This window comes from Carassius carassius, chromosome 8 (assembly GCF_963082965.1).
Source record: "Carassius carassius chromosome 8, fCarCar2.1, whole genome shotgun sequence".
In the NCBI taxonomy this organism is placed as follows: Eukaryota; Metazoa; Chordata; class Actinopteri; order Cypriniformes; family Cyprinidae; genus Carassius; species Carassius carassius.
This window is the reverse complement of record NC_081762.1, coordinates 28,809,736-28,835,544: the sequence shown is the minus strand read 5'-3', so window position 1 is coordinate 28,835,544 and position 25,809 is coordinate 28,809,736.

The following is a 25,809-nucleotide window of genomic DNA, read 5'->3' as shown; positions in this document are numbered from 1 at the left end:
TGACGAGACAAGAAACATGTTGGCTTTTCGACAAATTAGGCATACAAAAATAAGTCAATATGTGCAAATTTTTAAATATTATTTGCAACTAGTTCAAATGGATTGTTTGCCTACTAGTAATAGACCTAAAATTGTATTAAATGTGCTTTTTGTTTATAGAAAATTAAGTTGTGGTGGAGCTGTTTTTCTGAACAATGGAATGTAAAGGCTATGCTAAGGAAACCTGTTCAGTAACATCATCAGTAAGGTTTGATTCCTTCATTTCTATGCTAACAGGAGTGAATGTTCAGAACGTTCAGCAACTTCTCAAGGGCGTTTTGCACTGAAAAGAAAAAAAAACATATTGGAAAGGGTGGTTTGTGCGGATCTTAACATGTTCTGGTAACTGTATTATCAGTCTACTATCCTGTTAACAGGTTACTGGGTTGATACAGCACTTTTAAGGAAAAAAAATAACAGAGTTCCTATTTACACTAAGTGCAAATAGCCTGCCTTTTTGGCAGCGTGATTGAGCTAGACAGCATTTCAAAAGATGGCTGTCACTGAAAGTTTCTGTGGCGTAGATGATAGAATTATTGATGTACTCTTTATGACGCGATCGACCCGAGTTCAAATGCACCTTTTGCCGAACTCGTTTCATATCTCATATCACATCAGAAAGGCATTTATTTTCAATTAAAATGAAGGAAATAATAGAAAAGTTTAAAATAAAGTGTCAGATAGGGTTAGGGTAGGTGTAGGGAGGGCTTTATTGTCCTAATAATTTTAATAATTCTAATAAAAATTATAATTTGCACTCAATACATGATCATTGCAAACTGTTTTATGATACAGTACTACAATACTGAATTGCAGATAACTGCCACTACTTGCAATAAGTAGTATAAACTGCAGAAAATAGTGCAATTATTTTTATTTTATTTTATTTATTTTTTTTATTTTTTTTTTTATTTAACATAGTGTAAATAGAATCATCTGCTATTTATACTTGGTGCAAATAGCCACTGCTAATAATAATAATAATAATAATACTAATTGGATTTTTCAAAGTTCTGGTAAACCCAACTTGAAGCAAATCTTGTTATTGTATTTTTTTTTTAATTGGAAGTTAGTCTGAAAGTTAGAGTTGATTAGAGACAGTCGAGTTGTGATCTGTCCAGCATATTGATTTTATTTTCACAGACAGTAACATCTGAAACACAGAGCATCTGTAGACAGTGTGAGAGAGAAATGAAGGTCTCTCCATCACTTTGTCAGATCACTCAGTGCTTATTTCCATATCAATATTTGAGTGACACTAAATGATTTCAACACAACGGGGTGCGTGACAGAGTGGCGCCCGAGCTATGCTTTCTCTTTTGCTTGTGTGGGTGTGTGAGAACTTGTGGTCGGGACTGTATATGGGCACTTCATGAATATTGCTGTTCAAATGAAACAAAACACGTTCTTTCTGTGTCGTGGTGGCATTTCAACTTCAAGTAATAATTCATCCAAAAACGACAATTCAGTCATCATTACTCACCCTCACGTTGTTTTTTGACTTCTTTCTGCTGTTGAACTCAAAATGAGATGTTATGAGGAATGTTTCTTGCTACTGTTTTCCATATAGCGAAAATGAAAAATGACAAGGTGATGCAAGGTGATATTTTTCAAAAAGAACAGCAACCACAAATTTTTCCATTAATATGCATACAGTCGGTATGTTTTTTAATCAAAACTTTTATACAGCATCAGACGATGCAGAAAGAAGCCCAAGGTAAATTGACTGCTTTTATAATGCTTTTTTTTGTGTCTTTTTTGGAGCATCTCAGTCTCCATTCACATGCATTAAACTTAAATATATATATGACAATACAATTTTTTTTTTTTGAAAACCATTTCTTTAAGCTCACCTTCATCATGTGTGAATGCACTTGTTTATGTGTGTTGTGGTAGAAGCATTCTGCATTTGTGGGTGTTTGCAGCAGATGCTGAGTTCATATATGACTAACACTGGTTCTCTCGCACTGTCACATCCGACTGTTGACTGATCGTGTGCTCTGCTCCATCCATTCTGACTGCAGATTCCAAAACTTCTGTGTTTTTATCTACATTTTAGACCGTTCTGTCCTGACACTGATATCTTCTTCTCAGATTTAGTTTAGTTTCTTCATCTTCCTGCACAGCATTGCCAGATGTAGAGTTAAAATAATAATGGCCTTTCGCACCATGGGAACCTTTTCATAGTACCAAACTAATTGTGAAACTACCAACTTTTTGGAGTTTTCACACCACCGGAACTGGGTGCGATTTTAGTACAGGACTGCCTTTTTCAGAAACCAAATTAGCTCCCACTCCGGAGCAGGGTCTAACCAGTACAACTGGTACTATCCGTATCCGTGATGTAAGTAGACATTGATTGGCCTAGCACGTATGAAAACACATCACGCACCATGATTTAAAACACTGTGCAAACATACTGTAAACATTGTGTCAGCTTATTTTGCAAGTATGATGAACAGCGATAGATGGACGGATGAGGAAGTGCAGGCACTTTTAGCAAATGTAGCACTGCCAGTTGTCGTTGGAGATTCATTCCATGTCCATTATTGTGAAACCCGTGAGACACAACAAAAACACAGCTCCGATCACTGTGTCCACCATCCTCTGGTTGTTAACCAGAGGTAGGTAGAGTACCCAAAAACTGTACTCAAGTAAAAGTAAAAGTACTTATAGAAATATTTAATCAAGTAAAAGTAAAAGTACTCCCTTATGAAACAAAAATATATTGCAGTATATTGGAAAATATCATGTAATATATTAGGCATATATTCTTATATATGGGATTTAATATTTATTTTTTCCAAACTATTGCAATACATTGAAAGTGGCAATCATTTGTATATTTTGCAATATATTATGTAATATATGTATAATCAATATATTATTCAATGTATTCAAATATATAATATATTAGAAAATAAAAAGGGAAAATAATATATTACAATATATCACAACATATTTTAAGAAATATATTGGTAAATATATTTTCCTTTCGTAAGGGCTAGTCTGAATAGTTACTTGAGTAAGAGTAAAAAAGTATCGGATAAAAAACCTACTCAAGTAGTTAGTTACTAGTTACTTTGGGTCATATATACTGAGCCTATTCTATTTTTATTTAGATATATAGATAAAATATATGTAATGTATGTGTGTACAAATATATATATTTCATCAGCCTTTACTCAAGTCTTCAGTGTCACATAATCCTTCAGAAATCATTCCAATATGTTGATTTACTATCAATGATGTTCTTTTTATCATAATCCTAAACAACAGGTTCCAAAAAAATATTAAGCAGCAAAACTGTTTCCAGCACTGGTAATAAATCAATATATTAGAATTATATTTTGAAGGATCATAACTCTGAAAACTGTTGTAACAGCTGATGAAAATTCGGATTTGCATCACGAAATAAATTATATTTTAAAGTATGTATTATATATGTATAAATATCCTCTGACACAGAGAAGAGAGAAAACTCCTCACATGACCATTAAGTTACAGAACATCTGTCTGTTTACTTAAGTAACAGATATAGGTGTCATGCCATAACATATTTTTAATACGACTGACTTTATATTAAATGTGAATTTAACATCGAAAGTCAATATGATATAAAAACTGATACTAATCTTTCATTGTTCATAAAGAGAGCAAATAACATTTACATTATCAAAAATAATTTTCACTGACAGTCTAGAGTTCAGTCACTTTTAAAAACTCCCATTAAAATCACTGAAACTGTTAACACTGTGAAATCAATATCTTATTTACAGATTCGTACACACATCTGCACTTTGTTGTTTCTGACAAAAGAATTTGCCAGAAGGAGGTATTCAGTCAGTGAGCAAATGAAGGAAGAACGTTTCGGGTTACGACTGTAACCCTTGATCCCTGAGAAGGGGAACGAGAACTGCGTCGAACGACACTTTGGGGAAAGCCCCTCAGCGTAGCGCCTCTGAAGTATGAATGAAACTGAGCCCATCTTGATTGGTGTTGCATCATGACGTAATGTGTAACGGCATATGCGGAAGCTATAAAAAGAACGCTGGCACACAACAGATACAGCTTCTGTGATGAAGCAAGCGCTTCCAGGCAGGGGGAGGTGTGGCAAAAGGACGCAGTTCTCGTTCCCTTTCTCGGGGAACAAGGGTTACAGTCATAACCCGAGACATTCCCCTTCGAGGGAACATCGAACTGCGTCGAACGACACTTTGGGGGAACGAGTACCCACTATGCCACAATGAGCCCTGCCTGTCCTAGTGTGAAGCTGTGCACAGGCACATTTAGGACGAGAGAACAAGGGTGCCAGGTGTCGATGGAATGTCCAGGCTGTAAAATCTAATAAAAGTGTGAGGGGTGGCCCATCCTGCTGCATCGCAGACCTCCTGGATGGGGGCCCCTGAGAGGAGGGCTCTAGAGGACACCATGCCTCTGGTAGAATGAGCCCTCACGGCCAGAGGTGAAGGCAAATTGCGCACCTGGTAGGCCATAGATATAGCTTGGACAATCCAGTTGCTAATGGTCTGTTTGGAAGCAGGAAGACCCTTTTTGGGCGACCCGAAACAAACTAACAACTGGTCTGACTTCCGCCATGAGGAGGACCTCTGGATATATTTTCAGAGCTCTGACAGGGCAGAGCAGGTGAAGTCTCTCCTCATCCACCATCACGTGAGGTGGAGGATGAAAAGCCCGCAGAACCTTAGGCTGTGCCACATTAGACGGCACCTTGGGCAAATAGCCTGGCCTGGGAAGTAGGATGGCTTGGATGTCGCCTGGAGCAAACTCCAGGCACCCATCAGATATAGAGAGCGCCTGGAGATCTCCCACCCTCCTCAGAGAAGTAATGGCCAACAAGAAAGCCACCTTAAGGGAAAGGTTCTTGGCCTCAGACGACTCCAGCGGTACGAAGGGGGCCTCAACCAACCCTCCGAGAACCACCGCCAGGTCCCAAGTGGAAACCCTGGTATGAGCCGCAGGTCTCATCCTCCAAGCCCCACGGAGGAAACGTACGACCAACGGCTGTCTCCCCAGAGGCCCATCACTCAGAGGAGCGTGGAAAGCCGAAATGGCAGCCACGTACACCTTGAGAGTGGACGGGGTCAGACCAGCTGAGAAGCGATCTTGGAGGAACTCCAGCACTGAAGCCACTGGGCAGTTAACTGGGTCCACCTCACGCTCTCTGCACCAATCGGTGAAAACATTCCATTTTAGGCCGTACAATTTCCTCGTGGAGGGAGCTCTAGAGCTGAGTATGGTTTCCACTACTCCTGCTGACAGGCCAGCCTCTCGGTACTGTGCCCCCTCAGGGGCCAGACCCACAGTTTCCATAGTTCAGGCCGAGGGTGAAATATTGAGCCCTCTGCCTGTGTCACCAGGTCCCTCCTGATGGGAAGCTCCCATGGAGGGCCGTCCAGGAGTAATATTATTTCTGAGAACCATACTCGAGCCGGCCACAATGGGGCTACCAATAATAAACTGATGCCGTTGCGACGAACTCTCTCTAGAACTCCCGGGAGCAGAGCGATTGGGGGAAAGGCATACAGGGTATACAGGGCAGCCTCGGCCACGTCTGTACCATGGCATCCAACCCCAGTGGGGCTGGATGTGTGAGGGAGAACCACAGTGGGCAGTGATTCGTCTCTAGAGACGCAAATAAATCCACTTCCGCTGGGCCGAACCTCTGACATATTGACTCCACCACCTCGGGATGGAGTCTCCATTCCCCGGGCCTCAGCCCCTGCCTCGACAGGATGTCTGCTCCCTGATTCTGATTCCCTAGGATGTATGTTGCTCTGAGAGACAACAATTTCCCTTGGGACCACAAGAGGATCTGATGTGCCAGTCTGCATAGAGGGCGAGACCTCAGACCCCCTTGATGGTTTATATAGGCCACCACCGACATATTGTCTGTCCTCACAAGGATGTGATGACCCTTAAGATCCGGCAGGAAGCCCCTCAGAGCTCGGAACACCGCCAACATTGCCAGGCAGTTAATATGCCAGGAGGAATCATGGTCCTGCCATAGACCTCTCGTAAAGCGGCCGTCCATGAGTTGGACCCTCGCCCTCCTCAATATCTTTAAGAAGGTCGGCCTGGTACGCCTGCAGTACTGCCATTGTATGCAGACTAGCGCCAGCCCAACCCCCAGCCATATAAGCCCTGCCCACTAACGCAGATGTATCACTGCATGGTTTAGTGGGCAGCACTGGGGTTTTTAGGGATGATGCCGACTCGGGGGCTGAATAAGTGGCAAGCGGCTGTTCCACCCGAGGCATAATCTCATAACCGTTCTCTTGCCCCCCCCCCCCAAAGTAATTACTATAGTTTAACACAGGGGTGTTGGACACGCGAGATGAATGTGGTTTGTTCCACGATTTACACAACTCGTTGTGTAAATCTGGAAAGAACGGTAAACCCCGATGACGAGGTTGCTCTCTGTGCTGCAGTAAACGCTCGTCCAACTTGCTTTTAATAAGCGTTTCCTGCTTCCCATGTGGCCAACTGATATTAAGACGGGCCACTGCATGAGAGACAACCTCCACCAGCTCCTCATATGTGGGGACACGGGGTGGCGAGTCATCCCCAAAATCCCCGCCTTCGATGCTGAGCACGTCTACTTCCTCGGAAGCAGACAGCTCAAGCACCGGGCTCTTCACTCGTGTGGAAGAAGCCGCAGGGCGGGCTTCCGCATGAGGCGTGAGTGCATCGGAACTGGTGGATGAATCACGAGAGCGTGCCTCGGCAGTCTCGAGATCCCCCGCCAGATCCATCTGCGAGCCTGGCCATCCCCACTGAAAACGGCCAGGCGGGAGCGCAGCACACGGATTGGCAATCTCTCACAATCCTCGCAAGCAGCCCCCTCGAGAGCTGCTCGCGCATGCTGCACTCCCAAACAATGCACACACATACGGTGTGTGTCCCCACCCCATGATATAACGTGGGCAGGGATGCACACACCTCGTGAAACTGTTTGTGCTCACCATAATAATGCTTGTGACTGTTAGACAATACAACACCAAATAAGACAAACAAGACAGAGAGCGCTTGCTGAAGAACAGAAAGCTGTCTCTGTTGTGTGCCGGCGTCCTTTTTATAGCTTCCGCATATGCCGTCACACATTACGTCATGACGCAACACCAATCAAGATTGGCTCAGTTTCATTCATACTGCAGAGGCGCTACGCTGAGGGGCTTCCCCCAAAGTGTCGTTCGACGCAGTTCGATGTTCCCTCGAAGGGGAACCGGAATTTTAGCGATGACTCATTTGAACACCTCTGATTGGACATTGCATTCATAAGCTCAACAGATTCGTGTGTGATTGGTTATAATGAGCAGTGCTGTAAAATCGCATCTATTTCTGGCTCAGCGCCAGCCAGCGAACACAGATCTGAATTTAGCAGCTGATGATATGACTCGCTGAACGTTCTCACGCCGGTGTGATCGTATTAATATTAAAAAAATATTAATCGGCTATTTTTTTGTCTTTTGGAAGCTGCATTCAACTTGGTTCCCTTCTGTTATAAGTCACACATACAACAAACTAATTTCACAGGTATCGTGTACTGTAATCAAATGTAGCCCAAGTTATTACCTGTTGAACAGTAGACAGCACACGCGAAGTTCATCTAATAAAGATCTTCATTGCTAGCAAATAGCCTTTGCAGATTTTCTTTCAATTCAATGCAGTTCCATAGCCACGTTTTCAAAGCTCCTGATGTTAAACGTTACAACTCTGAGTGAACCACTTCAAACGCTCAGTGCACGCGGCAGGGAACTGAACGAATCATTCAAACTGATTCATGAACCTATTCACTCGTTTGCCAACTGGTTTGATCAAGCCTTTGAACAGAGTTGACTCAAAAGAATGAATCATTTGCGAATGAGCATCGCTCATTGCCCAAAGAAAAGTAGACAGCGCGTTTTGAATAAACTGAAGCATTTATAACATTTATTGCATTAAGATAAAGTAACGAGAGGAGCGTCGCCCACAATAACGAAGTAAAAGTACAGATTTTTTCCAAATGATTTACTGAAGTAAGAGTAAAAGTACCCATCTTTAAAAAAAAAGTATTAGGTACCCAAAAAATTTACTCAAGTAAATGTAACGAAGTAAATGTAACTCGTTACTACCCACCTCTGTTGTTAACGTTGTCCTTCCTTGTTTCCATTGTTGAAAGCCGTGCACAAATGACATTGCTATAACTGGCTTACAGTCACGTCCTAGTACACACGGTTGGTGCGAATGTAACCCTTTAAATGGTACTGGGAAATAGTTCACACAAAATCATTCAAGTGATTTAGTACAGTACATTTAGTTCTGGAACTAAAGCGGCACAAAAGGCAATATATAAACATAGAGATGTACAGTACAGATAAACTGGGAATGCCAAGAATTGTTCCAAAACTAGAGAGCTGGCTATACAGAGACAGCATTTTGATAACTAAATCATGCTCCAAATGAGAAGACTTCCAAAAGGTAAAAGAGGCTTCCATAAATAAATAAATAAATAAAATGGCTTTTTTGTTTAATGTTATAGTGTATTAACTTTTATAAAAATAAAACCAATTTTTATGGGTATAATCAGGTGGAAATTAGCCTTTTAGCTAACAGTTTCCTCTTACTACTTTTTATAATGTAGTCAGCAAATATGCTGACGTCTTCCCTGTTCTAGCCTTTTTTAGACAGAGAATATTACTATTTAGAAAAGTGATCTTCAACTCAAGACAAAGATAAAGTCTTGCTTCATTTAAAGGAGTATTTAGACTGGAGGTGTAACAACATGCTTAGGTCAAGAGGAAAAGTATAAATATATATTAAGGCTCTGACAGCATATGACAGTCCTGTTTCATAAGTCTGAAAGGTCAAATGCATGAGTTATATTGTTCCTCTATCTTGGTTCTCTCTCGCAAAATGAATTGCCATTTATATGCCGTTCCTCCAGAGTATGAAACAGCTGGATGTTTAGGGAGTAGTTTATACATAATGATCTTGATGTTGTTGAAATTATTAGGAAAACACTAAAAGCCTTTATGCATAATGTATTATAAAGGTGTTCATAATGTCCGCTGCAATTAGTTATATCTTTTCATAAATAATTGTAACCAAATTGCTATATGCAACTATAATGAAAATGCTGTATAATATTTGAAGGTTTGTTGTCGTGTTTTAATGCATTATATTTCTAAAGGGTTTAATTCTGAAAGTATGAGTGTTATAATGTATTATAACTGTGGTTAAAATGATTCATTAGATCCTGAAGTGCATCATAAGGTGCATTTAATGGCATATATAATGCATTCAAACTAATTTTATAATGCTTTTATACAAAGAGGCTTTAAGTAAAGTGTTATTAGTAGCATTTATTATTTTCTTCCTTTAACATCCATGGAATTTTCCATTCCACAAAAGGTTCTTTATAGAAAAAATAAGAATTAAAAAAATAATTTGCATTTGATTTACTTTTTTGCAGTTTGTGTCTTTCATTCACCGTCCTGTTTTCTCCTCATCACATCTGTCTCCAGGTAACACACAAATTGTTCCATCAACTACTTCCCTTCTACAGACATTAGGATGCTCCTTTACCTGATTACAAACCCTTCTCAGTGCAGATGGAAGAAGAGAATGGGAGAAAGAGGGATCACCACAGGCAATCATTCCAGTATAATCGTGTTTGTCTGTTTCTTATTACTCAACATAAAATTTAATAAGGATGTTATAGGCCATAGATGTGATATGCCTCATTTAAGTTAAGGACAACAGCTCAGTATAACTGTGTTTGTTGGTCACATCTGGGACAACTTTTCCAAAGTCAAACAAAAAATTTTAACCTTTTAACCATTTTTAATAAAAACAAAAGATTTTAAATATAATTCACTGGTGGAATCCAACACCTGTTCAAAAGCTCACAGAGCTGTTTTGCTGTCTACAGCATAGGCATCCTAACCAACATGGAAATAAGTAACAGATTTGAAAGACTATTTATGCACGCCTCACAAATAGCTACCTCACATGAATCACACTGGATACTTGACTCAGAACTGTTTCTAGCTGAGTCTGGTGTTAGCACAACTGATAATACACACAAAAAAAGCATGCACAAAAATTGGGTGTAATAGACTGAAATATTTTAAGAATGCTTTTTGGTTTTGAACAAATTAAATTTACTTTTAGTCATTTAGCAGACACTTTTACCCAAAGTGACTTACAAAAGAGGACAATAGACACAATTAAAACCAACAAAAGAGCAATAAATTGTAAGTGCTGTGACAAGTTTTTTTTTTTATACACACGTGTGTGTGTGTGTGTGTGTGTGTGTGTGTGTGTGTGTGTGTATATATATACATATAATAAAAAAAACAGATAAAATAGAAAAAGAATAGAGAAAGCTAGTGTTAGAGGTCTTTTTTCAAAGAAACAAGCAGTTAGAAATTGAATAAGTGTTAGAGGTTTTATTATTTTTTATTTGTTTATTTATTTATTTGTTTATTTATTTTATTTTTTGGTAATGCTTTAGATTACAACCTGCAAAGAACTACGTAAGTACACATTACAGTGTACTTTTCTGTAATAAGTGTACCTATAAAGAACATATGTGTAGGTATGACAGAACAATGTGTTACGTTTGGGTAATAAAGAACTGTGTAAGTAAACTCTTTAATGAGAGAGGGGTCGAGGATGTCCTCAGACGCAACCCAGGATCACTCCTCTGGTCCGTACCCCTCACAGTCCACCAAGTGCTGAGCAGGTTTTAGCAGAGCTACATGAAATGTGGGAGAAATATTGTAATTAGTGGTCAAATCTAAATTAAATGAAACTGATGTAATCAGGAAGAATCAGGAATGGACCCACATACCTAGGACTGAGTTTTCTGCATGGAAGTCTGAGACGTAGATCTCTGCTTGACAACCAGTTCTTGGGTGTTCAGACAACGTTCTTGGGTGGAGGGCAACAATGACGATTGGCTTGTTCCTCCTGTCTTCTTACTGCATGCTGAAGATGGGTGTTTGCTCTGTCTCATGTTTCTTCCCTTTTTTAAGCCATTCAATGACAGAGGGAAGATTGTATGGTTCTCCTGACCAAGGAAACAGAGGTGGTTGATATCCAAGAATGCATTTGAAGGGAGTTAAGCCAGTGCTGGTTCCTGAAGGGAGTTTTGTGCGTACTCAGCCCACATGAGATATCTGCTCCAGTCTGCCTGGTTCTGTTGACAGTAGGTTCTAAGGAAACTGGTAAGTTAATGGTTGAGGCGATCAGTTTGTCCATTGGATTGAGGGTGGTAGCCAGAAGTAAGACTGATGTCACATTAAGTTGTTTGAAGAATGTGGACCAGACTCTGGATTTAAACTGAGGACCACGATCTGATACAATGTCCCCAGGAAGACCATAAAACTGAAAGACATAATTGCAGATGATCTCGGCTGTCTCAAATGCTATGGAGAGCTTTGGCAGTGGAATTAAGCGACATGCTTTGGAGAATCAATCAATTACGGTTAATATAGTGGTGTTACCTTGATAACTAGGAAGGTCATTGACAAAGTCAATGGAGATATGGGACCAAGGGCAATGATGAATGGGTGATGAATGGCTGAAGTTGACATTGAGACTTTGAGGTATTGCAAGGAACACAGGCATTTACAAATATGATGTTATCTGTTGACATAGCGGGCCACCAAAATCGGTTCTTTAGTAGCTGGATGGTAGCATTGATTCCAGGGCGACTTGAGCTGAGAGAAGTGTGGACCTGATGCAAGAGCTTCTCCAGGAGAGATTCAGGAATGTAAGTGAGTTCAGGTGGACAGTTCGGTGGAGGGGGTTTCTGTCTGTTAATCTCCTCAATTTCTGTCATAATGTCCCACTGTACTGGTGCAATGAGCAAAGTCTCTGGAAGGATATTCTCCTCAGTCTCGGGAAAATTAGTTTGATCTGTCTGTCAGGATAATGCATTGGTTTTGATATTTTTGGTAAGTAATGAACAAACTGAACCTGGTTAAGAACATTGCTCATATTGCCTGCCTAGGATTTAGTCAGTTGGCTGAGCGTAGATATTCCAAGTTTTTATGGTCGGTTAAAACTGTAAACGGATGCTGAGCTCGCTCTAGCCAGTGACGCCATTCCTCCAATGGTGCCTTCATGGCCAGTTTGTCGTATTTTCGTTCAGCTAATGCTGGTGAGGTTGAAGTTCTGATAAACCCTTTGGTTAACTCCTCCTCTATATAGGCTTTCGTGGCTTCTGACTCAGGTTGAGATAGAGGAAAACTTCTACCCTTAGGGGGTGTGGTACCTGGAAGTAGTTTGATTACGCAGTCACTTGGAGCAATGTGGTGGTAACTGAGAAGCTTTGATTTTCCTGAAAGCTTCCATGAGATCAGCATATTCAGCTGGTAGGCCTGGAATGTTTAGGTTCGGTTCAGTGAGGAAGATGGACTTTACTGGTGGTGGAATGATAGTAGTTAGACAGTGCTCATGGCAGGTGTTGTCCCAATGAATGATCTGATCGTCACTCCATGAGATGTGGGGGTTGTGACTGCGTAGCCATGTTTTCCTGATGCAATGCTCCCATCTGCATGTGAATTTCTTCCGTGATGTGGGCAATTTTCCCCTTTCTGAGGGGTCGGTTGCTAATGCCTCCACTGCCAATTGAGAGTCACAAGGAGTTAATTTCAAGTCATGTTGTTGAGCAAATTCAACAAAAATGAAGTTACCAGTAACTCCTGAATCTACCAAGGCATTTGTAGAAATAATTTTATCTCCTCTGGTAAGAGTTATAGGAATTCTGAGACTGGACGTAGATTGACTCAAATGAAAGCAAGAACTCATCGAATTTGGGTTAGGAGGACAAACAGGGCATGATGTCTTGAGGTGACCAGCCTTTCCACAGTACAAGCAGAGATGATGTTGTAACCGGCGTTCTCATTCTTCAGGTGTCAGGTGAGTATAGCCGAGTTGCATGGGTTTGCTATTGGAAGCAGAGTCTGGGGTTTCCTTAACCAGAGCACGAGTAGGTCACTGTGACCTTATTAGGTTATCTATCTGCATGGATAGTTCAATGAATGCAGTTAGAGTTCTCCCCTCATCACGACATGCCAACTCCGACTGAAGTTCCAAACTGAAACTTTAAGTTCCAAAACCCTTTCGGAACATTAATTTCAATGCATCCTCAGTCCAGTCAGTCTGGGCAGTGAGAGTACAGATGGATAATGAAAGTGTTCCTGTGAGTCAGTGGTAGAGCATTGTGTTAACAGTGCAAAAGGTTGTGAGTTCGATTCCCAGGGAACACGTTTGGTAAAACATTTTAGCCTGAATGCCCTGTAAGTCGCTTTGGATAAAAGCATCTGCCAAATGCATAATAATAATGCATATTCATTCGCTGTGTTTCTCCCTTGGTTTAACATGAGAAGTTGTTTGTCCGCACTCATGCCCCCTGCGGCATGATAGAAAACCTCTTTAAAGGGGTCATATAATGCTACATGCACTTTTACAAGTTGTTTGAACTGAAATATGTGTTGGCAGTGTGTGTACACAACCACCCTATACTGATAAAAATCCACCAAGTGTTTTTTTTTTTTGTAATCTCGTTTAATGTTTTCCCCTTTCTCAAATCGCGCTGTCTGACCGTGTGACGTCACACGGTTGGAGGCCCCTCCCATGATTGTTTGATTGACAGTAGTGCTTCAGCATAGACTGGACTTGTGCCTTACCTCAGACCCACCCTGAGTGAGCCGTCATCAGTCCGAGATGCAGACGAGCATGACTCCTAATTGATTGAGGTGTTTTGTTGTTGGATGTAATAAAGAACATAGCAGTAGTCATTTACTCTTGACACCTGAACGACTGAAATCGCAGAGGATTAACTTACGTTTGGATCTGAAAGAAATGCGCCCTTGATCTACTTAAATGCGTTTATGTTCGCACGAATCATTCATGATCCAGCCTCACCTATAGAAGCAGTGAGTATAATGTATTTTATGTATTTGCAAATCGCCTTTCCTAATATTGTGCTAATTAGCAAGTTTCACTATGAATGTGGCTAAAGTAAACAGTCTCTCAGAGAGCAGATGGAAGAGAGGGGAGGGGTCAGCAGAGCTCATTAAAATTAAAGGACAATTCCACAAACCAGCATATTTTGAAAAGAGCTGTTTTTTACAGGGTAAAAGAATAGTTTTTTACACTACCATTGAGAAATTTTAAACAAACTATGTTATAGGCTTTACATTAAGAGCCTAAAGAATCATATCAACTTGTGGAAAATGGGCATTATATGACCCCTTAAAAGCATTGTAGAAACACCTTGAAGGAGGGAAACTTTGAGCCATCTGTTCTCCACACCGCGGTGGCCCATTCCATGCTTTTCCCATCAGTAATAAGCATACAAAAGAGGTGATTATGTTTGGCTAGCTGATTAGCTTGAGCAGATAATTCTGTGGTCAATTGACTGATAGTTGCTGGTTCGCTAGTTGGCGAAGTCTAGGTGATCATTTCTGAGCGTCTGTTCATTGTGGATTAAAATTTACGTTGTGACCTGGGTTGTTTACTGGACTGTGATTCTCTGCTGCCTGCTCTGACCCAAATCTGTTTAGTGTACTCTGATTCTATGCTGCCTGCCCCGATCTTGGACAGTTTATAATCTCAACTCGCCTTTAAGGCTGGTTGTCCTGGGTGTGCTGTTGTTTAATAAACTGAAAATGGATCCTCACTCTGATGATTCATCATAACAACTATCACCAAATAACTTTGCATGATATACCATCAAGGTTCAATGCAGCATAAAACAGGCTTACGCCTTTCTAGTAAATAAATACATAATACAACATTTGTATTTCAGTAGATGTATACTGTGAAGGTTTTTATAGCGCAAAAAAAAATAAAATAAAGTTAGAGTTAGGGTAGAGTAGAGGGTTTATTTTAGCTATCAAACAATTAAACTGTTTTCAATATTTTTCTCTGTACTGTGCAAATATACACTTGTTCTGTGTTTAAGTCCAACATGTGTAAATTAAACTGTAAATTAAAGTGATGCTTTTTCCCCCATTGTTCCATGTAGTTACAGGGTAAGTGGCTACAACAAATTGCTTTGAACTATTGTTTATACAGTAAGTCATACATACATAAATTATAAAGCAGGTATTATATCAATAAACATGGTGGACTGTTTTATTTAATTCAAATATTGTTTGAAATTTACTATAGGCCTACTGCTGGGTTACATGAACCCAAAATTGGTTTTTAAATTAAAATCACACACAATATGACAACATACAACACAGGCAACACAGATGATAAATTATTAACATGTATTACAAGAGGTTTAGAAAAAAGCAAAGGAAATCCATACTTATATGCTAAAGCTTATACAATTATCCAAATTCTTTTGAAAAGCTTGTTTAAGAACAATTTTAAGATTTTGTTCATTTTTTTCACCCACTGACGAAGTTAAACCATCATGGCCAAACCATCGTGCCAATAAATACACAGGCTGAAAGCCTGTAATAAACATTGAAAGTCATGATTAAAATACTCAAAAATTTTACCATCTTTGATTTTATTGTTTTAATCCATGTCCTCAGGCACCATTTTAACTAGTTCAGTTCCCAGCTTTATCACTCATCAGTCAACGCTAAATGTTGTGAGAGCATATGTGGACAAAACCCTCCAGTTTTAAAAGAACACATTCTCATCAGTTTCAAAAACCTCTCTCCTCTTCACTTCATTTAGTTTTCTTGTATTTTCGACACACATTCCTGTCATGAGTGCCGCAAACAGAAACTCGATCATCTCCAGTTCGCACTCACCACATTCACTAATCCAGTTTTAAAGGAACACACTTCAGACAGGTTCTAAGTTGTCCCTTGTCTGTGCTTCGATTAGTTTTTGTCCTATTTTCCATGAATGTTCCCGTCTTAAGCACTGCAACCAGCACCGTCGGGTTACTTATTACTGATATCAACCTAAATTGGTGTCAACCAAGTGTTTCAATTGGAACAATAACCCAGTTTGTTTTATATGTGTAGGCTATAAAATGTACACAGTATCTTTTTGCTAAATTGCTTGCAAATATAAGATTGTTGTTAAGTAATACATACCACATACCAGTAGGTACCCCTTAGTTTCAAAATAGTTTTTTTAACTTTTTTAATTTTACAGGTTTTTACCCCTTTATTGACCAACATTCACACATTATTCCCTTATACCTACACAGAGGCACTGAACAGGTACAATATAATTTAAAAAAAAGTTATGTTTTAAATTGTTGTAATCTAATGTGTGTCACGGTGTCTGTTCTGTGTTTACCCGGGTGTCCACTAGTGGTCTCACTTCCCCATAGTCACCTCACCTCAGGCACTACAATTCCCACAAGTCCTTGTCCCTTCATCACAGTAATTGCACTCCTGTTAAATGCACTCAGGTGTCTTCACTTCATAGTCATTATCCTGCCTATTTATCCTATTTATTTGTCTGTTTCTGTTTGTGTTATGGAGTCCTTACTTTCCGTCACCCAGTTTCCTTGCGTTCCTAGTCTCGAGTTCCTGTTCCTGTTCCTGTTCCTTTTCCTGTTCCTATGCCTGTTTGTTTGTTTGTTTTGGATTGATTTTTGGTTTTGACCCCCTGCTTGTTGGATTCTGATTTTGGATTACCCATTAAAACTCACACTGCTTTTGGATCTCTCGTCTCCTGTGTTCCCAATCATTACAGAAGGACTCCATCATATCTAGATCCAGCGGTGTGGGACTTCATACCCGTTCCCCAGCCAGTATGGTAGAGCGGAGGGCGAGATTCATCAAATTAACCACCCTCCGCCAAGAGGGGAATGAGGTGGGTGGTGTGGCACAAGTGTTCTGGACCCTGGCGGGTGGAATGGGATATAATGATGCAGCCCTGAAAGACATTTTCAACACCAGTCTGGATGACCCGGTGCCAGCAAAATAAATGGATCAGCTGGACGCTTTTGATTTCAGGGAATAAGTTTTTTACCTACAACATCGGCCTCCATGGGATATCCCAGCCACACCTGTCTCTCCCGGTGGGATGGCCGACTCTAGACCGGGGTCTACAGACAGGATGACCGCCAGCCCAGCACCACTGCACAGTATGGCCGCAAGCCCAGTGCCACAGCACAAGTTGGCCACCGGCCCAGCACCACTGCACAAGATGGCCACCAGCCCAGCGCCACTGCACAAGGTGGTCGCCAGTCCAGTGCCATGGCGCAAGATGGCCGCCAGCCCAGCGCCACAGCACAAGTTGGCCACCGGCCCAGCGCCACTGAACAAGATGGCCGCCAGCCCAGCGCCACTGCACAAGGTGGTCGCCAGTCCAGTGCCATGGCGCAAGATGGCCGCCAGCCCAGCACCACAGCGCAAGATGGCCACCAGCCCAGCGCCACAGTGCAAGATGGCCTTAAATCCAGTGCCACAGCACAAGGTGGCCGCAAGCCCAGCGCCACAGCACAAGTTGGCCGCTGGCCCAGCGCCACCGCACAAGATGGCCGCCTGTTCAGCGCCTCTGCACAAGATGACAGCCACAGTTGACCCTCCAGAGTCGAGTCAGGTTCCCGTTGACCCCGCCAGAGTCGAGTTGGGTTCCCGTTGACCCCGCCAGAGTCGAGTCAGGTTCCTGTGGACCCTCCAGAGTTGAGTCAGGTTCCCGTCCTCAGGTGTCAAGTCAAGTCACCGGTGATCTTCAAGGGCAAAGTCAAGTCACCAATGATCTTCATGGGCAAAGTCAAGTCACCAGTGTTCTTCATGGGCAAAGTCAAGTCACCAGTGTTCTTCATGGGCAAAGTCAAGTCACCAGTGTTCTTCAAGGGCAAAGTCAAGTCACCAGTGTTCTTCATGGGCAAGGTCAAGTCACCAGTGTTCTTCATGGGCAAGGTCAAGTCACAGACTATCTTCATGAGCAAAGGCAAGTCACCATTGATCTTCATGGGCAAGGGCAAGTCACCAATGATCTTCATGGGCAAAGGCAAGTCACCAGTGTTCTTCATGGCAAAGTCAAGTCACCAGTGTTCTTCATGGGCAAAGTCAAGTCACCAGTGTTCTTCATTGGCAAAGTCAAGTCACTGACTATCTTCATGGGCAAAGGCAAGTCACCATTGATCTTCATGAGCAAATGCAAGTCACCAATGATCTTCATGAGCAGAGTCAAGTCACCAATGATCTTCATGAGCAGAGTTAAGTCACCATTGATCTTCCTGAATCCAGTCTAAACACCACGAATCCACCAGAATCTCTCCACGTCTCTGCTGAACTACCAGAGTCTCTCCACGTCTCTGCTGAACTACCAGAGCCTCTCCACATCTCTGCTGAACTACCAGAGTCTATCCACACCTCTGCTGAACTACCAGAGTCTCTCCACGTCTCTGCTGAACTACCAGAGTCTCTCCACGTCTCTGCTGAACTACCAGAGCCTCTCCACGTCTCTGCTGAACTACCAGAGCCTCTCCACGTCTCTGCTGAACTACCAGAGCCTCTCCTCATCTCTGCGGAACTTCCAGAGTCTCGTCACATCTCAGCCGAACTCTCTGAAGCACTCGACATCCTGTCGTGGCCACGGAGGCCACCCTTAACCTGTTCATGTTCTCTGTTTCAGACTTGCCTAACCAGACTTGCTCTCCTGTGTCATCGATCCCACTGTGGTGGTCTTCGGCGCCGCCTTGGTGGGCTTCTGTCTCGACCGCACGGCTGTGGTGGTCTTCTGCGCCGCCCTGGTGGGCTTCTGTCTCGACTGCACGGCTGTGGTGGTCTTCTGCGCCACCCTGGTGGGCTTCTGTCTCGACTGCACGGATGTGGTGGTCTTCTGCGCCGCTCTAGTGGGCTTCGGTCTCAACCCCATGGATGTGGTGGTCTTCTGCGTCGCCCTGGTGGGTTTCTGTCTTGACTGCCTTGCTCCACCCTGGATTCTTGCCCTGTCGGCTTGGCCCTGGGCCCCTGGACTTTCATTTCTCTCCTGGCCTTGTGTTTTGTTGTTGTTTTGTTTTTGTTTTTTGTACTTCCTGTCTCTGTTTCCCTCTGTTGCCTGGCCCTCCGTCCCTCCCCCTGGTCCTCCGACGGTCCACCTCCCTCATGGTCTCGGTGTTCCTTGGTCTGTTCTTGTGTTCGGGTGGAGCATCTGGTAGAGGAGGGGGTAATGTCACAGTGTCTGTTCTGTGTTTCACCGGGTGTCCACTAGTGGTCTCACTTCCCCATAGGCACCTCACCTCAGGCACTACAATTCCCACAAGTCCTTGTCCCTTCATCATTACTTCCATCACCCAGTTTCCTCGTGTTCCTAGTCTCGAGTTCCTGTTCCTGTTCCTGTTCCTGTTCCTATCCCTGTTTGTTTGTTTGTTTTGGATTGATTTTTGGTTTTGACCCCCTGCTTGTTGGATTCTGATTTTGGATTACCCATTAAAACTCACACTGCTTTTGGATCTCTCGTCTCCTGTGTTCCTGTGTTCCAGATCATTACAATGTGTTACAGTACCTTTAAAAAAACCATAGAATTAGAATAGAGAGTGCTAGAGTTAGAGGGTCAAATAAAGATGGAAGAAATGTGTTTTAGCCGATTATTGAAGATTGGCTAAGGACTCAGCTGCTGGGATTGAGTTGGGGAGGTCAGTCCACCAGGAGGGAACAGTTAATAAAAAAGTCAGAGAAAGTGATTTTGTGCCTCTTTGAGATGGCACAATCAAGCAATGATTACTTGCAGTACGCAAGCTTTTAGAGGCACGTAAGTCTGAAGTAATACATTTAGGTAAATGGGTGCAGAGCCAGTGGTAGTTTTGTAGGCAAACATCAATGCCTTGAATTTTATGTGAGTAGCTAATGGTAGTCAGTGCAAATTGATAAACAGAGGTGTGACGTGCATTCTGTTACATTTTACGTTTAAAATGTTTCATACATTCATTTGAATGTATACATTTACATTTATTAATTCAGTAAATGCAAATGCTTTAATGCAAAAATGAGGAAATTTTAAACCAATAATATTCACAGTTTAACTACTGTAAAGTAAATTAATACATATTTACATTTATTCATTAAGTAAATTAAAATACTTTAATGCAAAAAATAGGAAAATTACAGCCAGTTATATTCATATTGTTACAGGTGAGGTAGTGCTAAACGTAAAACAAAGGGAGAGAAGAGGATCTGGAACAAATAAGGAGTTTACTGATGACAAAGGGGGTACAGACTATATTAACAAGATACATTTAGCATACGTTCAACAACGATACATCAACAACGATCAACAACGCTAAACAATCACGGACGAGGAGGAACTGAACAGAACGGGTAATTATACACACAGAAGGTAATGAGGGAACTGGAAACAGGTGGGGATCAATCACTTAACTAAAACAAGAAAAGGAAGGTGACCAAATAAGGAAACAAAGTTCAGAAACGTGACACATGTCTTAACTACTGTAAAGTAAATTACTACACACCCTAGATGTACACACTAAAAAGTACAGACAAATACATATTGGTCACGCTTTAATTTAGGGGCCAATTCTCACTATGAACTAAATATTATTACATATTTGCCTCAATAAACTCATATGTTTCTTATTAATAGTTAAAAAGGTTTTTGTTAAGTTCTGGTATGGAGTGGATTAAAGGATCTTAAATATGACCATGCAGAATAAGGCATTAATATGTGCATTAGAATTACCAATAAACAGCCAATATACTAGTAATAAGCATGCTAATAAGGAACTAGTGAATAGTGAGAATTGGTCCCTAAACTAAAATGTTACCAGACTGTTTTGCATAAATAAATTAACTGTAAAATGCATTCCTTCATTACAGTACAAGTACATTCCTTTGTCTGTAATTATGTATCGGTTAAGTATTTGTGAAGAAGTATGTCCCGAGCTATTGCTTTCACTAAACTTGCTGCAGTGCATTCTGGGATTACAATCTGTTCTGCATTTTGAAAATCACCTTTAGACATTCTGCTGAGTACAAGTAACTTTGCAAGTGCATGCCAACGTATTCTGTTTATCCTAACCCTAACCCTACATTCTTCGACTAATACTCTAATAACTGCTGGTTGACATCAAAATAAAGTGTTACCATACTTGGTCCAAAGCTAGGTGTTTTAGAAGGCAGCATGTTTCATTATATTGTTGCTTCCTAACTGTTTATCATTTGCATCAGAAGCATACCTATGATACAATAAAATGCAGTCTATGTAATTAATATTGCTTTTGCAATTTTTTTTTCTCAATATCTTTACAGAAGTTCATAATAAGCCTTGTTTTCCATCGATTAACCTCGAATGTGATCACCAGGGGTCTTGATACCTCTCATCAGGAGATACAGAACCAGTCCTCTCTCTTCTTCACACCCCAACCCAATTCCACAATCCCACCCAGGAAAAGCAGCCTGCAACAATCCTCATGTGCTAGACTGTGTGTATTGGCTTGGTTAATTACAATATGAATAACACATGGGTGGCCTCGCTCCTGGTTGCAGATGATGGTATTGTGTGTGTGTGTGTGTGTGTGTGTGTGTGTGTGTGTGTGTGTGCGTGCGTGCGTGCGTGCGTGCGTGCGTGTGTGTGTGTGTGTGTGTGTGTGTGTGTGTGTGAGACAACACTAGCATCACAGCCTTGGGGTCCAGTCCAGTCCAGTTTATTGATTTCTGGAGTCTGTGGCCAGATCGTTTTCTGCTGCTCCGTGTCAAAAAAGCAATGGAGTAGAACTGAATTAATGCTCAGATTGTACTGTTATATTCACTAGGCACCTTGGTCTGACTGTCACTGGACTTGGCTGGAATTGCAAAGTGAGATGCACAGTTGCCATTCTGTATCCAACAGGATGTATAGAGTTTCTTAAGGACGTTCAAGCTTTCTTTCCTTCTTTCGTTCATTTTTTTTTTTTTTTTGAAGGTGACCCAAACTGATCCTCTGTATGTAAGAGGCAAGATATTTATGGATTAAATATATATATATATTTGAGTCCAGTAAATCCAGTCACCATATGGAATAAAGTCTTACTAAACAATTAGCAAAAATGTTTCAAGTCAGTAAAAATTGGAGGCTTTAAAAACAGAGGGAGGCTCAACATCTGGGGAGCTTCATGTCTGAAGTGATCCTCTGTAATCTGCTCAGTGAGGGGCAGCGAGTCCACAGGGCAGAGTCTGAGTTGTTCTTTCTTGTCTTTTGATGGCACATACTGACATGATTAGCAGCTGGTATTCTACCGTGGTCAAACACAGTCTTGTCAAGTCACCTTTATTTATATAGAGCTTCACACGGAAAACAGACATACACAAGAAGACAACATTAAACACTTAGTTTTCCAGTTAAAGTCAGTTCATCATTGATACAGTGATGTCATCATCCAGATCAGTTCAGTTCAAATAGCATCTGTGCAATCAATCAAGTGTATATCATCTATATGTAATACTTAGTTGTAGGACAGAACTGCTTTTTATGGGATTGGGTTCCTGCTTTTTGATAGTTTTGATACATCTAATACAGTGAACATTTTGTGTGCATACATGTTGTTTTGTGAAATTATCTTGTTTTGTTGATGCTACATAAATTAGGGTTAGTTTTATAGGTTGTGGTTGACTTGTGGTATTATGCAGCATCTGCTTCAGTACATAATGTATCGCATGAATACAATGAATAAAATTTGCAAATGTCATATGTTAATCTTGTGCTATTATAAAGGTATATGCAGCTATTTATACTTGAGTGCAACATTTGCAATAGTAAAATGTATAGAGCGATGTAAGAACATGCTGTTACTTTAATTGTAATTACAGTGTTGCAACTCATACGGACACAATAAGTATAAGCATAAATTATAAGGTATGTGGTAGTTAAAGACACGTAATATAAAGTGTGACTTGCTGGTTTGCTTAGAACTGACCCCACTTTATAAAACATGACAAAAACTCCTTGAGTCCTACCACAGAGGAAGAAATCCCTGGTGGTACGTAAAACAACTTGCTCACGCTAGATAGGTTTTCATTTTTGCAACTGCAAAAAGGCTCCAGTTTCACAGCCCAAATGGAAAAGCACCTATGTTTCCATTGCCCAACAGTGTAGCATCTTATCTCTGGAAAATAGGCCTGTCTTTATTTCCGGTTTCTGTGGCACATGGCACAAGCCATTGTTACAGAGTTACACCTCTGCCTGCGGCTGACTCGGGATGAAATGTTAAGTTGTTATCTACAAACCTGTAGGTTGTTGTCTTTGACAAGTTGGAGACTGCACTCCCAACTGCTTTGGTGTCGTCCTGAAGGCTACACATTATTAAGGTGCCAGTAAATCAACATACATCATGGCATACATTTGACAGAAAAGATCTTATTTTCTTTGACTATTTGTGAACCTGAGACTGTGCCATTGGCCACTGCTATAAGAAGGGAGGACTGATTCCAGGGGAAGAGGGTGGACACTCTTAGGAACTCTCTCAACCCCTGACAAAGTAGAGAGTCATTTGTTTTCCTTGGACTAGGAAAGCCAAGATTACAGTTAGAGATTTATTCTTTGTTAATATTCATTGCTGGATTTCCTCCTAAGTCAATAGGATAGCTAGCAAGTTTCCATGATTTAAAAAGGAAGTGAATTTGTTAATTTCACCTTAGGTTGTTCTGCATGCACCTGACTTTAACATACACTTTATCTTGCATGTTTATCAGAGACTTACTGATGAGACAGGTATTTCCCTAAAATCTCTGAGAAAGTATTTCCCAGCACATCCAGAATGTCTTTAAGAAACAACAGAAATTAAAGACAAGAAAATGGTAAGCTCTGAAAGTTTTTTTGGCCAAGGTCCACTCTGTGTTGGTCGCTGAAGACAAGGATCACAAACCCTAAAGTGGCACACTTGTTTCTCACACTCGAGGAACAGGATTACTAACGAAAACATATACAGACTCTCCAGAATCTGTTTGTGTCTATCACTTTTCAGAAGCTCCAAAGGTGTACCTTATCAATTTGGTTATTTAACCATATAAGATGATGAATTTTGCATGTTGAAATATTTTTTTAACTGGGGCCTCTTACTAGGATATCAATGGATAATTCTTAATGAAAGTCTCATACTTGTCAGCTTGAATCTGTAAGCCTTCAGATCAAAGTACTTTCTCCACCATTCAGAAAATGCTTACCTGCCATCTCCAGTCACTTTGTGTCCACATCCAGGGAGGCTGGTTGCAGCTCATACTGTTTGTACAATGTACTGTGAAGACAGGAATATACAGGTGTCTGGAGATGGTCTTACTTGAGCTAGTGATATCTGAACTTTTTGCTTTCTTCTTGAATCGCTTGAGGGCAGGAGTGTGAGTCTATCTCTACAAAACGTTGTGTAATATTGGGCTCCTTCTAATAATGGCAATAGCTGTTCTCGTAGCTGAACTTGTTGAGAGTGGCATTAGCAATGCCAAGATCACAAGTTTGGGACTATTTACTCTTAGCTAGGACTTGCACGATTAATCAAAATTAAATTGCATTTGTGGTAGGCAAAAGCTGCAATTTTCATGCGCAGCACAGTTCTGTGATCAGTGGTATATGCTGCTCCATCCGAAGGCCAGAGGGTGCTCTAGCACTAAAACTCCAAATATGCCCCACAGAAGAAAGGTAATGCACGTCATTCCAGGAAATCCTTATAGCCAGGCCTGGTTCTCAAACAAAATCAATAGCACCCTCAGTTAAAGCTTTAATAATGGCATTTCATTGCAAATTTTGCAAACTCTCAGTTATTTATGGTCTGCACTCTAGAGATCGGTTTCTATTTCAACGTGTTTTTTCAGTACTGAGCAATATAGCCAATCACAGACATATCTGTTGTTTCTCCAATGCAACAGCCAATCAAAGGCATTTCATTTAGAATCCATGCTCAAATCATTGGAGTTTTTGCTCAGGTGATGTGTTCAGCATGAATCATCTAAATAACAGATAACGTCCCAAGGTTACGTATGTAACCCTAGTTCCTTGAAGGAACGAGACGCTGCGTCGAAACGCTTTTGGGGAACGTCCCTGACGAGACCGACTCTGAATATCGTGTGCAATCAGTCCATCGGAAAGGCGTGACGTCACGGGCGGGGTGACGTAGCGACCAGGAAGCTATAAAAGCACGTGCCGTGCAGCTGGCTTCAGCTTCGAGTAGGGAAGCAAGCGCCGGCAGGGGTGCCGGGAGTATGGCTCTGCGACGCAGCGTCTCGTTCCTTCAAGGAACTAGGGTTACATACGTAACCTTGGGACGTTCCTTTTCAGGAACTCGAGCTGCGTCGAAACGCTTTTGGGGAACGATGTGCCAACGCTGCCAGACTTCCAAATCCCTGCCTAGTGTGTAGTCAAAAGAGCACAGCTAAGACGAGAGGACAGAAGAGCCCGGCGTGGCTCGCATGTCAAGATCGTAAAATCGGACAAATGTGGAGGGCGTGGACCACCCCGCAGCGTTGCAGATGTCCAAGAGGGACACACCTGCTGAGAAGGCCTTGGAGGCCGCCATACTCCGAGTAGAGTGAGCCTTGGCCCCCAAAGGGGGGGGAAGACCAGAGGACTCATAGGAGAGGTTGATAGCCTCGACTATCCAACGACTAAGGGTCTGCTTGGTGGCAGGAGAACCCTTGTTAGAAGGACCGTAGCAAACAAGCAATTGGTCTGATTTTCTCCACAGGGCAGCTCTGTGGACGTATGCGTCCAGTGCTCGCACTGGACACATACAGTTTAGCTTCTCTTGGTCGTGCTCCCGAAAGGGAGGAGGACAGAAGGCCTGCAGTACGATAGGCTGTGGTGTAACAGAGGGAACCTTCGGAACGTAACCCG